The sequence below is a fragment of the Pelodiscus sinensis genome, chromosome 6, assembly GCF_052426305.1.
Source record: "Pelodiscus sinensis isolate ZL-2025 chromosome 6, ASM5242630v1, whole genome shotgun sequence".
Lineage (NCBI taxonomy): Eukaryota > Metazoa > Chordata > Testudines > Trionychidae > Pelodiscus > Pelodiscus sinensis.
Genome location: NC_143057.1, coordinates 126,464,637 through 126,480,789, shown reverse-complemented (window position 1 = coordinate 126,480,789; position 16,153 = coordinate 126,464,637). Strand labels below are relative to the sequence as shown.

Below are 16,153 nucleotides of genomic sequence, written 5' to 3'. Positions count from 1 at the left end.
CCAGCTCTCACTGAAGTAAAAGGAAGTTGCTCCACTCTTTGCAGTAGGCTTTGGATTGGACTCTGATGTCCAGTGCTATAGTTTTACTGTCCGAGCTCAGGTTTAAATACATGCAGCGTACAGGCAGCCAAGTGAATGTTATTGCTGACATCCATTCAGTTTGATTTAAGCGGGGTCTTTGAACCTGTTAGGTGCTGGGCAAGGAATTGGTTTTTTCAGTCCTGGGACTGAATTGAAAAATCTGAAAAAAAGTTCAAAATGAAACTTTTTTTTTTGTTTTTTCCTCAATATGAAAAACAAAACTGAAAACAAAAATTGACTTGAGAGGGACGAGACATTGTTTCACCCCAAATGACCCACTCCCTTTACTTCATTTGGGGTGTTTTTTGTTTGCTTTTTGCCACCCTTTTCTGGGAGGTTGATATAAATTAGCTACATATCTAAATGAAGTGGAAAAGTCAAAATGTTTCATTTCCATAGGGCTAAACTGAATTGTTTTGATTTTCTAAATAAATCCCATTCTGTTTTGGGTTGAAACTATTTGCTGGATTCGATCTGAATTGACGAAGCATTCTGTTGCCCTGAAAAATTCAGTTTTTTTCAATGAATTTACTATTTGTCAAGAAAGAATTCCCCCAGCCTCATTGCTGAGCACCCAACCAGAGCCAGCGATTTCACTTTGGTGGAAGTCTGCAAGGCAACTTACTCTCTGATCTCTCCATTCTCTGCCTTACATCCATTTTCCTGCGTTTTGCACTATCAATCCTTATCTATATTATGAGGTACTATTGGCTCAAGCCACAGCTTTGGGACCCTTTATACAGCTCTGTAGGAATCTGACTAAATCATGTCTATACTAACAGGAAGATCGACGCTGCGGCAGTTGATCTTCCGGCATTTGATTTAGCGGGTCTAGCAAAGACCTGCTAAATCAAATGCTGAGGGTGCTCCTGTCAATCACAGTATTCCTCGCTATCATGAGGAGTAAGGGAAGTCAACGGGAGTGTTTCTTTCTGTGGAAATAGCAGCAAAGTTTGGCTTAAGGAATGATGACTCCAGCTATGTTCTAGAGGGGGTGACTACTGTGTGTATTAGGGGTTGGGAACAGAAGAGTGTAGGGAGGTAGGCTCAGAAAAGCCAGCCGCAATGTTATCTGTTTGGTTTTTTTTAGTTTAGAAGGAAATAAAATAATACCAAAAGGCAAACCCTCTGCAAGGTCAGGATCAAACTAAATAAATAAATAAATGAGTGGGAGGACTCCAGTCACCTTCTTCTTAAATCCAATTTAAATCACTCTCTGCAGCCCTAATCTATATCCATAATTATATCATTTCGTACAACAAGCTTGCGCGAGACCTTAAGAAATTTATGTAGATTAAAATTCATGGGTGCCATAGTACGGATTCCATATTATTAAGATTGATTAGGACAGCTGATGCTGTGATTAAAGAAGCCGGCGTTTACTGTTGTAATTAATTAGGTATTCAGACACAACAATAACTGCAATAACAGAAAGAATGTGCTGATAGGGCAGGAAAACAGCGACCGATCCTGGGCTTTATGTTCGCGTTTAGCTTTAGAGGGGCCGGGTGCCGTGCTGTTCAAGCCATGGCGCCCCATCGTCCCTGCCCTCCACAATGAAACACTTCTCAGGAGACCCAGGGAACCTGGTCTTTCGGTTTCTCTCCTGCAAAGCTGAGAATCCCCGTGTCTAGCCACAAGGCCATGGCCAGAGCTCTACATTTCATGTATATTCAGAGTAGATGAGCAAAGGGGGAAGAGGCCCCTTCGCTCTAAATTAATAGAACTTGCCTTTGGGATCATCTTCTTTACTCTCTGTTCGTATTAGGACAAACCCTACAGCTATGTCTACACCGGTGGGTTCTTGCGCAAGAATAGCCCTTCTTCTGCAGAACGTCCACACTGCCCACCCGGTCTTGCACAAGAGGATTTACAGTACGGCGTGGGAAGAGAGGGCTTCTTGTGCAAGAGCTACGCTCTTTTCTAACAGGTGTAAGCCCTCTTGCACAGAAGCTGTTGCGCAAGAGGGCAGTGTGGACACGCGGCAGGGGATTCTTGCGCAAGAAAGCCCTATGGCTAAAACGGCCATCAGAGCTTTCTTGTGCAAGAGAGCATCCACACTGCCATGAATGCTCTTGCGCAAAAGCACAGGGCAGTGTCGATGTGGACTTGTGCGACAGTTCTTGCACAGGAACTCTTGTGCAAGATGTTCTTGCGCAAGAACCGGCCAGTGTAGACATAGCCTACGTGTCCCAGCTGAGATCAAGGCTCTTCTGTGAGGTGCAAGCACATCGGGAGCCCAAAGCGCTGCCAGGATAAACAAACACAAGGGAAACAGAGACATGGGTATCTGAAGAGTCTTATCCAAGGTCACCCAGCAAAGCCATGTCTAGGATCCAAGTCTCCTGACCTGTTCTCATTGATTCAAGAGATACTTGTATTGCAGGAGCTCCTAGAGGCTAACAAGTTGGAGGCCCTCTTGCGCAAGGTGCTGTACAAACCAAGAGCCATCGCCAGGGTGTGTCCCCACCCAGCCCCCGGCAGTGAGCCTTGGAGCGTGGGCCAACGGACGCGGACTAGCGGGGCTTGTGCTACAGTGAGAACGATGGCATGGTGGGTCGGGCAGGAGCTTGGGTTCTGAAGACTTGGGAGGTGGGGATCCCTTCAGAGCCCAAGCTCCAACTGGAAGCTCTGTCCACACAGCTGTTTTTAGCATGAGTCCGGCGAGTCGTGGGCCCCCTGCGGAGAGCTGCTGCTGGCTGCAACCACACACCTAAGGAGTTGACGGGGGGATGAGACACGTGGCAGGCCTGGGCACAGGGTGGGAGAGAAAGAATCAGACGTCCCAGGATGGGTGCAGATCTGAACCCATCAGGAGCTGTGAGCACAGCTTGCCACCTGCCTAGCCTTTATTAGGCAGCAACTTCCTGGCTATGTCTACACTAGTGGCTTCTTGCGCAAGAAAATTTTGCACAAGGGTTCTTGTGCAAGAACTCTTGTGCAAGAAAACGTCCACACTGCCATGTGCCAGCTGTGCTTTTGCACAAGAGCATCCATAGCAGTGTGGACGCTCTCTTGCGCAAGAAAGATCTGATGGCCATTTTAGCCCCAGGACTTTCTTGTGCAAGAAATCCCTGCCGAGCATCCACACTGCCCTCTTGCGCAAGAGCTCCTGTGCAAGAGGGCTTACACCTGTTAAAAAAGAGCGTAGCTCTTGTGCAAGGAGCCCTCTCTTACCACACTGTAAATTTCCTTGTGCAAGAGTGGGCGGGCCGTGTGGACGGTCTGCGGATTCTTGCGCAAGAACTGCCATACTTGCGCAAGAAGCCGCGAGTGTAGACATAGCCTGTGTGCATCATGGAAGACGAGAGTGCCGATGCGGGACTGGCGGGAGGGCAAGGTGGGGGCTCTTTCCAGACTCTAACCGGGGGCCTTTCCCACGTGTATGGGGTGGCGTGGAGAGGAGCACCTGGGAGCCCAGAGGGGAAGTGTAGAAGGCAGAGCCCAGTGGGGAACCAGCCGTGCAATGGGATACACGAGTGGATGTGTGGAACCACACAATAAAGAGCTTTGAAAGCGAGGGTTAGAAGGCTACGTCTACAATGGCAGCATCTTGCGGAAGAACAGTCATTCTTCCGCAAAAACTTGCCGGCTGTCTACACTGCACGAGCATTCTTCCAGAAGTAAATTTACAGTACAGCGTTTTAAAACAGGGCTTCTTCCGGAAGAGTTATTCCTCTCCTCACGAGGAATAAGCCCTCTTGTGCAAGAGCTCTTCCACAAGAGGCCAGTGTAGACAGGCAGCATAGAATCATAGAATAATAGGACTGGAAGGGACCTCGAGAGGTCATCGAGTCCAGCCCCCCGCCCTCAAGGCAGGACCAACTCCGTCTACACCATCCCTGACAGATGTCTATCTAACCTGTTCTTAAATATCTCCAGAGAGGGAGATTCCACCACCTCCCTTGGCAATTTATTCCAATATTTGACCACCCTGACAGTTAGAAATGTTTTCCTAATGTCCAATCTAAACCTCCCCTGCTGCACTTTAAGCCCATTACTCCTTGTCCTGTCCTCAGTAACCAAGAGGAACAAATTTTCTCCTTCCTCCTTGTGACACCCTTTTAGATATTTGAAAACCGCTCTCATGTCCCCCCTTAATCTTCTTTTTTCCAAACATGAATTTCTTGCGCAAGAAGCCCCTATGGTTCAAATGGCCATCAGAGCTTTCTTGCGCAAGAGAGCGTCCACTCCATGCCAGTGGAGATGTGCTCGTGTGGAAGAATTTTTGCACAAGAACTCTTCCGCAAAAGAGTTCTTGCGCTAGAAGCTGCCAGTGTAGACAACGCCGAAGTGTGTGTTTCATGCTGTGGAAGATGGGGGAGCTAGCGGCAGGACTTAAAGAGGGCAGCGACATCGAGTGACGGTCCAGGGAAGTGATTTTATCGACATCTTAAGAACATAAGAATGGCCAGGCTGGGTCAGACCAAAGGTCCATCTCGCCCAGTGTCCTGTCTGCCGACAGCGGCCAATGCCAAGCGCCCCAGAGGGAGTGAACAGAACAGGGAATCATCCAGTGATCCCTCCCCTGTCATCCATCCCTGGCCCCTGACAAACAGGCTAGGGACACCATTCTTGCCCATCCTGGCTAATAAGCATTAATGGACCTAACTCCTGTGAATATATCTAGTTCTTTTTTGAAAGTCCTGGTCCTCGCAACCTCTTGAATGGGCTTGCGAGATGGGTGCAAGATGATCGTGGGTAAAACGCTGGCAGTGTGACCTCCCCTGCATTCTCCCGAGACAGGTCTGAACGTGCCTGTGATCAACGGTGCGGGTGACGGAAGCACAAATAGTGCGAGCCTTGACACCCTGGCCTCCGGGTGGTGATACGGGCAGGCTCACCACAAGCCCCCAAAGAAATCCTGCTGGTGAGCCACACTGGATTTCCACTCTCTTTCCCCCATGCCACGGGGTGGCCTGTGCGCTGGTGACTCTAGTGACTGTGAGGTCAACCCAGGAGGCGTTTTATGTTGCTTTCATTGTGTCATGTGGCTTTCGTGAATTCAGAGACTGACAGATTTCAAGGCCAGAAGGGACCACAGCGATCCCCTAATCCGACCTCCTGTATGTCACAGGCCTAGAACGTCCCCCAAATAATTCCCGGAGCTGAGCTTTTAGAAAAGCTTCCGATCTTGTTTCAAAATTTGTCACTCACGGAGAATCCACCATGATCCTTGCTAAATGGCTCCAAGGTTAATTACCTTCTCTGTCAAAAATGTGTGCTGTATTTCCAGGCGGAAGCCGTCTGGTTTCCACTTCCAGCCAATTGGCTTGACACCCCGAGGCTCACCCCCTAATGAAAGACTGGCAGCCTGTCCTACCTTCTGCCGTATCAGCAGCTATCTCTTTTTTCCAGAGCCATTTGCGAGAGAATAGGAACTGCACTACATTGCTTTAGATCAGGGGTTCCCAGCCTTTTTGAGCATATGGGTCCCTTTTCAAGATATTAAAATTTCACGAACCCCCCCCCCTGCCCCCGGCCCACCGTGGGGGAGAAAGAAAAGAAAAGAAAAGGTGGGCCAATCCTTATTTTTAAGCTGTCCATGGACCCCTTGCAGTACTGTCATGGAACACCAGGGGTCCGTGGACCACGTGTTGGGAACTATGCTCTAGATCGGGGTAGGGAACCTTTATTGGGTTGGGGGGCCGCTGACCCACAGAAAAATCAGTCAGTGGCCCCCGCGTGAGAGAGAAATTTTCCACATTCCCCTCTCACACACCAAAGCCCATTGAGGGGGTCAAGCTAGCAGATTTTGTGTGCTCCAGCTCTGCAGTGGGACAACAGGGAGATGGGAGGGGGGGGGCGGGGCTGGAGCACCAGCATGGGCATCCCAGAGCTGGGGAGGGGGCCACATTTGGCCCCCGGCCCTTAGGTTCCCCACCTCTGCTCTAGACCATGGGATGTAACATCAGTCCAGTTCAGGGGTGTGAAACCATATTGCCTTCTACTGGCTGGAGGTCCATTCAGCACGTGGGTGGAGAGTTTCAAAGCTGCCTTAGGCATTAAGGTGTAGAAATCCGAGCACATGATGGTTTTAAAAACCTTCCCTTCACCACTAATGCGTCCGTCTGTCACAAGGAGACCAGAGGAACCCATGTATTCACGCACCTTATGCCCTGGTGTAATAATATCTGTACACACTATGCCTTGTGAAATAGCACCTGAAAACTAACAGCACACTACTCAGCTATATCATGGAGAAATACATGTAACAAGATTACATGTGAAGCTGTAAACGCTCTCTGGCTACATCTACACTGGCATGATTTTCTGGAAATGCTTAAAACGAAAAAGTTTTCCGATAAAAGCATTTTCGGAAAAGTACGTCTAGATTGGCAGGATGCTTTTCTGCAAAAGCACTTTTTATGGAAAAGCATCCGTGGCCAATCTAGACGCGGTTTTCCGCAAAAAAGCCCCAATCGTCATTTTCACGATCGAGGCTTTTTTGTGGAAAACACGACTGTGCTGTCTACACTGGCCCTTCTCCAGAACAGTTTTCCGGAAAAAGACTTTTGCCCAAACAGGAGCAGCATAGTTTTTCTGGAAAAGCACTGATGATTTTACATTAGATCGGCAGTGCTTTTCTGGAAATTCAAGCGGCCAGTGTAGACAGCTGGCAAGTTTTTCTGGAAAAGCGGCTGATTTTCCAGAATAAGTTGCCAGTGTAGACACAGCCTCTGTGTAATGTTACTAGAACATGTTTAAGGTCAGACAGCTTAGCCTGGGTAAAAAAGATAAACAAGTTAGTTCTAGCGGCAAGGAGTCCTGTGGCACCTTATAGACTAACTGAAGTGTTGGAGCATAAGCTTTTGTGGGCAAAGACCCGCTTCGTCAGATGCATGTGGCATTTGTTAGTTCTAGATTTAAAAAAAGTTGTTTTCCCTCAACTGACATAGCAGCAATAAACAAAGCAATCAAGCTAAACCAGAGGCGGTATCCTGAGCTTGCACTTAAAAGACAAAAAACTGAGATGACTCCAGCACTCCAGAGAGAGATAGGAGAGCGAATACCCAGGAGACCTTCTTGACTTTTAGGGGAAAAAAATTCCTTTGGGAATAGAAGGGACAGGAGAGAGCATCTTTTCCCTACACTTTAAGGAGAGAAAGAAACCAAAGTGATCTGATCACTGTGATGTATTCTGGCAGAAAAAAAAACAGAAAAGAGATGGTGGGGGGGAAGAGCCATCTTGAACAAAGACCGTGTCTTGCTAGTCCACGGTTTAGACTTTTAACGATGTGTTTTCGTTTATTTGTAACCATCTCTGCCTTTATCCCTTGTAGCTGGTAGCACTTGATCCATGCTCTTTTGTTAATAAATGTGTGCTGCTTTCATTAGGGATAAGCAGTGCGGGATAAATTCAGTAACCTGTGTGTGCTTCTAGGAAGCTGACAGGTTGGAATGTTTCACTGTCTCTGGAGAGGCAGCATCTTTCTCTGGGAGGGCCCAGGGAGAAGGTCTGGCCCCTGTAGTAGGATGCTTTTGGGGTGGATCCAGAGCTAAGATTGGCGTGTCCAGAGTGACTCCCATTGGGCAAAGACAGGGTGAGGCTTGTGGATTGCTGACAGGCATTTAGGGTCAGAGGTGTGTACCAAAGCTGCAGCCTAAAAGAGTGTCACAAGGAGAAGGAAGAAAAATTATTCTCCTTAACCTCTGTGGATAGGACAAGAAGCAATGGGCTTAAATTGCAGCAAAGGCAATTTAGGTTGGACATTAGGAAAAACTTCCCAACTATCAGGGTGGTTAAGCACTGGAAAAAGTTGCCTAGGGAGGTTGTGGAATCTCCATCACTGGAGATATTTAAGAGCAGGTTGTATAGACATCTATCAGGGATGAACAAGATGGTGCTTGGTCCTGCCGTGAGGGCAGGGGACTGGACTCAATGACCTCTCGAGGTCCCTTCCAGTTTTAGGATTCTATGGCTCTAGGTGCAAGACACCCAGGGTTACAAGGCAGATGGTGACTGAACCCCTTATTGGTCTGGGTGAACCCCCAGACCTCACATTTGGAGATTCTCCTTTGCCTTAGATGGAGGGAGCATGTTTATCTACAGACAAAGTTCCTGATTTCTATCTCCATTGGCTCTCATTCAGCTGTAGTGTAAACAAGAACAACGACCTCTAGCGGGCTCAGTAGCAATGTGTCAGAAGGGCTCATCTGAATAATTCACAGGTCTGTAACTTCCCCTTTTGCTCTTCCCCTCTTGCTTTTATTAGAAGCCCTCAGTTCCAGGTAGGCTCAGGGCTGTGTGCATGCTTCTAGGAAGCGGACCGCTTGGAACGCTGTATCACTTTACCATCCAGAAGTGGGGACAAGAGGCCTGTGACAAAATTTCAGAAGCCTCCACCCCATTTTTAACAGGGACACCGCATTTGTGCATGAGGACTCGTGAGTGAACGGGACCTGTCTGGTTTTATCGTATGCCGCGGAGCTATTAGCCACCAAGGAACGGGATAAATGGTAGCTACCTAAGGCCAACTTCTGCTGTCCACGATGAGGTATTAATGCACAATAATCCCACCAGCGGCGCAGGCTGTTAGTGGTGTGTCGGAGAACAGAATCTAGCCAGTGGTTTTCAAACAAAGGGTCGGGACCCAATGCTGGGTCACGGAAGGTGCCTCGTGGGGGTTGCTAGGCAGGTTTCCAGCCTGTCCTGGCCCTGCACATCCCGCTGTGCCCCAGAAGCAGACAGCCGCTGGTCCTGCTCCTAGGTAGGGCTGGAAGGGGTTCTCTGCACGGCCTCCACCCGGTGCGTCGGCTCTGGGGACCAGTGCCTGTGGGTGAAAGTAGTGTGCAGAGCCACTTCTGTGTTTCTGGCTAGGAACCAGACCTGCTGCTGGCTGCTTCCGGGGCGCGGTGCCAGGACGGGCAGGAAGCTGCCTTAGGACCCAGCTGCACTGCTAACTGGGAGCTGACAGAGGAAAGCCAAGGCCCAAACCCTGAGCACCTCCCCCTTCCTCCATCCCTGAGCCCCCCTCCTACTCGGCAAACACTTCGGCTGTGTCTAGACTGGCAAGTTTTTCCGCAAAATCATCTGATTTTGTGGAAAAACTTGCCAGCTGTCTACACTGGCCGCTTGAATTTCCGGAAAAGCACTGACGATCTCCTGTAAAATCATCGGTGCTTTTCCGGAAATACTATGCTGCTCCCGTTTGGGCAAAAGTCTTTTTCCGAAAGACTTTTGCGCAAAAGGGCCAGTGTAGAAAGCACAGTACCGTTTTCCGAAAAAAAGCCCCGATCGCGAAAACGGCGATTGGAGTTTTTTTGCGGAAAACCATGTCTAGATTGGCAGGATGCTTTTCCGCAAAAGCACTTTTTGCAGAAAAGCATCCTGCCAATCTAGATGTGCTTTTCTGAAAATGCTTTTAACAGAAAACTTTTCCGTTAAAAGCATTTCTGGAAAATCATGCCAGTGTAGACGTAGCCTTCCTCTCCATCCCACTGCAGAGCCTGCATCCTCAGATGGGGCCTGTATCCATCATGAAACGCACCTGCTCCAGCTCGGAGCTTCCTCACACCCTGAACCCTCTGCTCTGCTCCTAGCCTAGAGCCCCCTATTATACACCAAAACTCTCATCCTATCCCACCCCAGAGCTGGCAAACCCACATGGAGCCCTCTCCTCCCCACCACACCAGCCCCATCCTGCCCCCACCATAGCCTTCACTCTAGTCAAAAGACGGGGGGCGCGGGCATCACCAATTTTCTTCAACTGGGCCGTGAGCAAGGAAGTTTGAACTCCCCCCCCCCCCCGGCCTAACCTAGAAAGTGGGCAGTGTCTTTTTTATTACATCTCATGCACACCTGTAAATAAAGCCCTGAGCCCTCGGCCCTCCTCTCAGCTGGAACGTGGCTGCGCCGAGTAAGTGCAGCCCGTCACTATTGTGGAGCAGAGCTGGTGAGCAGTCCAGAGTTGCTGTGACGTGCCTCACACTCTCGTGGCACAAAGGATTAGGCGTTTGCTCCTTCTATATGCGATGACACCCTGCCATGTTCAATGGGGCTCTGTACTGAGATGCCGACAGGCCAAAGGGCCGGCAGATAAAGTAGCATAATTCCCCTAATGGCCTTACTCTAGTGTGAAGGGAAGGAAAATATTTGTGCCCTGGACAGATGAAGAGAGACCCTCGGCCCAGTGAGTTCTGGCCAGGTCTGGCGGGTGTGAAGGCAAGGCCAGCTTGCCTGCGACGGACAGATCAGCAGTGGCTCCATTGCTCAGTCACAACAGCACAGTGCAGTGCCGTGCCGCAGTAGGCTCTGGAGCACAGGACGCTCACTTGACAAGCAGCGACGGGAGCACTCATGTTGCCGAATTTCAAAACCCTCTCAAAGGCGGTGGGTTCAAAAGTTCGCCCTGAACGTGAATGATATTGGGGTCATGTCCTTTGCCTGCCCCGGGGGAGAGGATGTGGGAAAAGAGTAAGAGGGAAAAAAAAGAAAAGATCTCTCTTCAGATGTATGTGTTGCACCTACTGTGACTGGGTGCTTTGGGTTTTGGTTTTGAAGTGCTTAATTCATACAGGAACTGAAAAAATTCAACACACAATAAAGGGAAGAAAATGATATGATGCCATCCTGCCTTTATCTTTCAAAAATTGTGGACTTTTGGTGCAATGTTAGAATAGTTTGTGGAAAGAAAGAAAGAAAGAAAGAAAGAAAGAAAGAAAGAAAGAAAGAAAGAAAGAAAGAAAGAAAGAAAGAAAGAAAGAAAGAGGGGGTATATAGTGATAGATAAATAGAGAGATAGAGAAAAAAAGGGGGTATATTGAGATAGATAGATAGATAGATAGATAGATAGATAGATAGATAGATAGATAGATAGATAGATAGATAGATAGATAGATAGACATGCAGTCTGTCTATCTAATGGAATTTACATTCATTCTGACACTCCAAACCACATGTATTTAAGTATAGCTGATGATCTATGTTGTGCTATTTTCATGTAAGGTAGGCAAAGGGTCAAATTCTGCCAAATGTTACCATGGTACAAACTCACCATGGAATTATTCAGCATTTACAAAAGAGTAACTGGGAGCTGAATTGGGTCATAAAGCAGTGTGTGTGTGTGTGTGTGTGTGTGTGTGTGTGTGTGTGTAAATACATAAAGTCTGTGTCTAGACTGCATCCCTTTTCCGTAAGATCCCTTATTCCTTATTTTAAGAGGAATAAGGGATCTTTCGGAAAAGGGTTTATTTTCCGAAAGATCCCCGTCTAGACTGGCGCTTTTTTCCGGCAAAGCTCCGAGCCGGAAAAAAGCAGCAGCCATGTTTATGCAAATGAAGTGGGGGGGGGATTTAAATCCCCGCTTCATTTGCAAGTGCGATGTGTCTAATTCGCATCCCTTTTACAGAAAAGGGATGTAGTCTAGACACAGCCAAATACTAATACGTGTTCTTGGACATTTTTGTGCCAGGCTTATTCTGCAAACTGGAGGCTGGTGGAAGCTGAGAGGGGAGATGTTGTTTGGGGCTGTGTACGTCCCTATTTTTCTCCCTGTGCAATCTATAGATGTAGAAGTGGTGACAAACCCGGTTTTAATATTTAATACCGATTGCGATGTACAGAAGCACAGAGCCCCAAGAGTATAAGGCAGGGCCAATATCAGATATTTCAGAGGAGGGTGCAAAATAGCTCATAATGGAGATAGAATAAGCTGCTGAACGCTGAATGTTTCTTTCTTTCCCCAGGCCATTGGCTCCTATTATAAAGCATGAGAGTTTGTGTCTTTATACATTTTTATCCACTCTAATATAACCGTAGATGTTCTCATTATCCATATAAGCGTCTAATCCTTTTTGAATTCGGCTAAGCTCTTAGTCTCAATAATACCGCATGGCAATGACTACCGTGTTGGAATTGTCCCTGAGCCAGGGATAGGTGCAGAGAAGAAGCTGGAATCACAATAAAAGAAATCAATCCTACTTCGGGAACGCTTGCATCCATGCATGTGCTCTGGGCCCATCTCAAGTTGAGAGAAAAAACACTGAAAATTATAGGCTAGGGTTCGAGCCCTTGAGATCTATAGCAAAACTTCTGGTTGGCTTCAATGAGAACAGAGCTGCACCCAAGCAGATTGGCAATAGCCTGCATCTTCCACAACAAAGAGGAGCCCTCAGCACAGATAGGGGCCAAAGGTTTTCCTAATCCTATTGTTTGCAGGTTGCTTCTCACTAGCTGGGATTGGCCAGGCTGGGAGTGACTTGGGTTTCTAGCCGAGAGTATATTCGTATTTTAAATAGGTGGGAAAAGGAGAAGTCAGTTTCAGGAAAAATAGGGTTTTGGAATGTGATTTCTTTCCACATTGGAATTAAACTCAGATCTGAAATATTTTAATAAAAGTCCCTCTCCCGCTCCTGATTTGACCAGAATTTCCATACTGGTGCTGAGAAATCCTTCCTGATGAAAGTTTCATGGACATAGAATATTAGAACTGGAAGGAACCTTACGAGGACATCAAGTCCAGTCTCCTGCCCTCATGGCAGGACCAAACACCATCATCCCTGATAGATGTCTGTCCAACCTGCTCTTAAATATCCCCAATGATGGAGATTCCACAACTTCCCCAAGCAATTTATTCCAGTGTTTAACCACCCTGACAAGAAGTTTTTCCTAATGTCCAACCTAAACTTCCCTTGCTGTGATTTAAGCCCATTACTTCTCGTCCTATCATCAGAGGTCAAGAAGAACAATTTTTCTCCTTCCTCCTTGTAACATCCTTTTAGGTACTTAAAAGATGCTATCATCTCGCCTGCTCAGTCTTCTCTTTTCTAAACTAAACAAACCCAGTTCTTTCAGTTTTCCCTCAGAGGTCAAGTTTTCTAGACCTTTAATCATATGTTTCCATGAAATGTTTCATTTTTGACAAATGGGCTTTCTCTGACACAAAATGTTTTGTCGAAAAGTTTCGGACCAGATCTAAATGTAAAGGTTTGGATTTTGTAAAAGTGGTTAAGTCCCAGAAAACTATTTTCCCTTATCATGAGCTATGGGTTTTCCCAGGCAAAGTAATTAAAAATCTCTTTTTCTAAGTAGCCAGAGACCAGGGTTAGAGAAGCAGTCCAGATTCAGATCGGAAAGGAATTCTCGTCCTGCCACAGCTATCAGGAATAAAACAATATTAATAAAAACCCGCCACAAAGCAGCTCTGACAGGATTGATCTCAAAGGCCTGATCTTGCCAACCTTCTTTGTTAGGACCAGTTGGACTAGCATGGGGAATGGTGGTAGCAGTGGAGCCCTTAACATTAATAATTCAATAGGCATAATCAACTCATTAGTCAAATTACTGAAGTTAAACAAGGGGGAATTTCACTCAGTACAACCAGGAATCGTAACTAAACGTGAGTGGCACGTGCTGAGTCAGGTTTTAGTTGTTTCATAGACTCATAGAACACTAGAACTGGAAGGGACCTCGAGAGGTCATCAAGTCCAGTCCCCTGCCCCCATGGCGGGACCAAGCACTGTCTAGACCATCCCTGATAGATGTCTGTCTAACCTGCTCTTAAATATCTCCAGAGATGGAGATTTCACAACCTCCCTAGGCAACTTATTCCAGTGTTTAACCTCCCTGACAGTTAGGAACTTTTTCCTATGTCCAACCTAAACCTCCCTTGCTGCAATTTAAGCCCATTGCTTCTTGTCCTATCCTCAGATGCCAAGGAGAACAATTTTTCTCCCTCCTCTTTGTGACACCCTTTTAGGCACTTGAAAACTGCTCTCATGTTCCCTCTCAGTCTGCTCCTTTCCAAACTAAACAAGCCCAGTTCTTTCAGACTTCCCTCATAGGTCATGTTCTCTAGACCTTTCATCATTCTTGTTGCTCTTCTCTGGACCTTCTCCATATTCCTTTGCCTGGATTCACAGACCTTGGGCTTCAGTGTGAAGGTTTGAATAAGCCCTCAAATTCATCCAGAATTGGTCGGATGCCAGATTTTGCTCAGTCTCACGTCAAGACCATAACCCAACCTGGAAACCTTCAGTACTTTTTCTAGGGTTTGGGAACAAGATCTGGAGTCAGAGAGATTTCATGCTTTCCCTTCTCCAAACATGACCATGTTAGAACCACATAAATACACAGACCAGCTAAAATTAGCCGCTTGCTGGCTAGATCACCTAACCACACTATTTCAGAACTACGCTGTGTTTCGAAAGGCAGCTTGATTTAGAAAGCTGAGAAACAACCACGAAAAGGGTGTGTGTGTGCATGAGCAAAATCAGAAAAAAAAGAATGAAATGAAACTCCAAACACGTTCATTTGACCCAAAATAAAAACATTTTTTGGATTTTTCAGTCCAGCCACTAAACTGAAATAACTGATGATCTGCTCAGCTCTGTGTCTATCTCCTAAGACTCCCCCCCTCCGAGCTCCCCCATACATCCATAAAGTTCCCAGTGAGACTACACTCACCTACTACAGGGGGATGGCTGAAATGGAAGGAGTGCTTTTCGCGTTGTGTGAGGCGAGCTCGTTGGCTGAAGTACTGACTGGGTGCTCAACTTTCTAATGGGCTAGATTAATCGCCCAATGCTCCAGGGTAAAATGTTCCTTCACCAGCTGGTGGTTAGCGTTAATTACTAACATTTATTTAAATCATTTTTTTCATAGTCTGTAAAACGGCAAGAAATGTCTTCCCAGCAAACACGCAGCTTGAGGAGGGATGGATGGTTATGGTGAGATAGCCGCACCTCACAGAAATCTGGGCCTCCTGAGACAATGCTGCATCCTTGGTGATTACAGCCTAATCAGCCTGTTGTGCCTAATCAGTTACGTATATATAATTGCACTTAATATCTCCCATTCACCACAGACTGCCAAAATCTGAAGAAAACATCGCCTCATAACTGGCGCCCTTTGTATCCATTGTACCAAATAGGCCGGATATTGAATGCCTATGAAAACTCATCTTATCTCCCAGTCCTACAGGCAGTTTCTCTAGTCCCGAGTTGAGCCATATTTGTAGTGTGGCACTGGACCTGTTGTGTGGATGCATAAAGGATTTCAGTCTCCAGGGCTGTTAAGTGAGTTGACCAGGGACATGGCCAACAGGTCAGTGAATGGCACCTAACCATCAAGTGACAGGCCTTGTGTAGGCCACTGCTGGTTGCAACACAAGAGGCCCAGGGCAGGCAAGCTCTGAGCGTCAATACCACCCTGTCCCATCAAGACAGACTCCCCCAGTGTTCTCCTTACACAGTTTCTCTTCTGCCCAGAACTGTATTCCTCGAGGAGACCCAGAAGTGTGGATGGCAAGAACGTAACAGATAACCTGCAACGGAGCCAGTCTCAGCACAGCTACTACAAAATCAGCCAGGAATAAGTCCTCTTTTGGTACACCTGGGAGAGTTGCCAGACATGCACTATGTCAGCTTGACTTGGGCCGCATGTCAGTGCAAGGGGGACACACACATGCATGGGGCCTGCTTACCAGGCAAGATCTCATGACCTTAGTGTCCAGCTGTGATGTTATTGGATTCTGATATCAACATGCAAAGCATTGTTGCAACCACCGTTGTGTGTCTGCACCACATCGTGCACAAGGTGGGCCAAGTGAGGTGTCCGTTGAAAGCTGATGATTGGCTGGTTCTGTTTATACTGCTCACATGTATGTATCCTTTTTATATTTATGAGAATTGGTCTGCACTTGTATTACAGATGTTTGCTTCTGGGAGATTAACAACAGGCTTTGCCTGCCTATTGCGAAAGGCCTGCTAGTCAAGGGAAGAGCAGCACTTCATTGACAATGCACCTCCAGGGGCACCAATCCACATCTGAGGAACTTTGCTGTGAACATTCAGACCTGCATGCTGCCAAAAAAGCGCCGAGTTTTGTATGGACAGGTGACCTGCTCATGTGATAAACTTCATTTCGAGAGGTACTTTGATACAAGGAGAACAGTGGAATTCCCTTCACATGGGTAAGGGTATAAAGAGGGCCCTGGAGATTCCTCCGTCTTTGTTTTTGTTCCAGGTCATCAATTCTGCAGCATCTTTGCTATAAATTGAGCCCAGAAGGACTGATGACCTGTCCCTATAAAGGATGTATTCCAGAGACTTATAAAACAGCAGATGATAT

At 47.1% G+C, this 16,153-nt stretch overlaps 1 protein-coding gene across 9 annotated transcripts in view; it reads right to left on the bottom strand.

Moving 5' to 3' along the window:
- The window catches only part of CELF4 (CUGBP Elav-like family member 4), a 1,004,675-nt gene that overhangs the window by 109,400 nt on the left and 879,122 nt on the right, over positions 1–16,153 (bottom strand). The gene's annotated exons all lie outside the window — the stretch shown is intronic.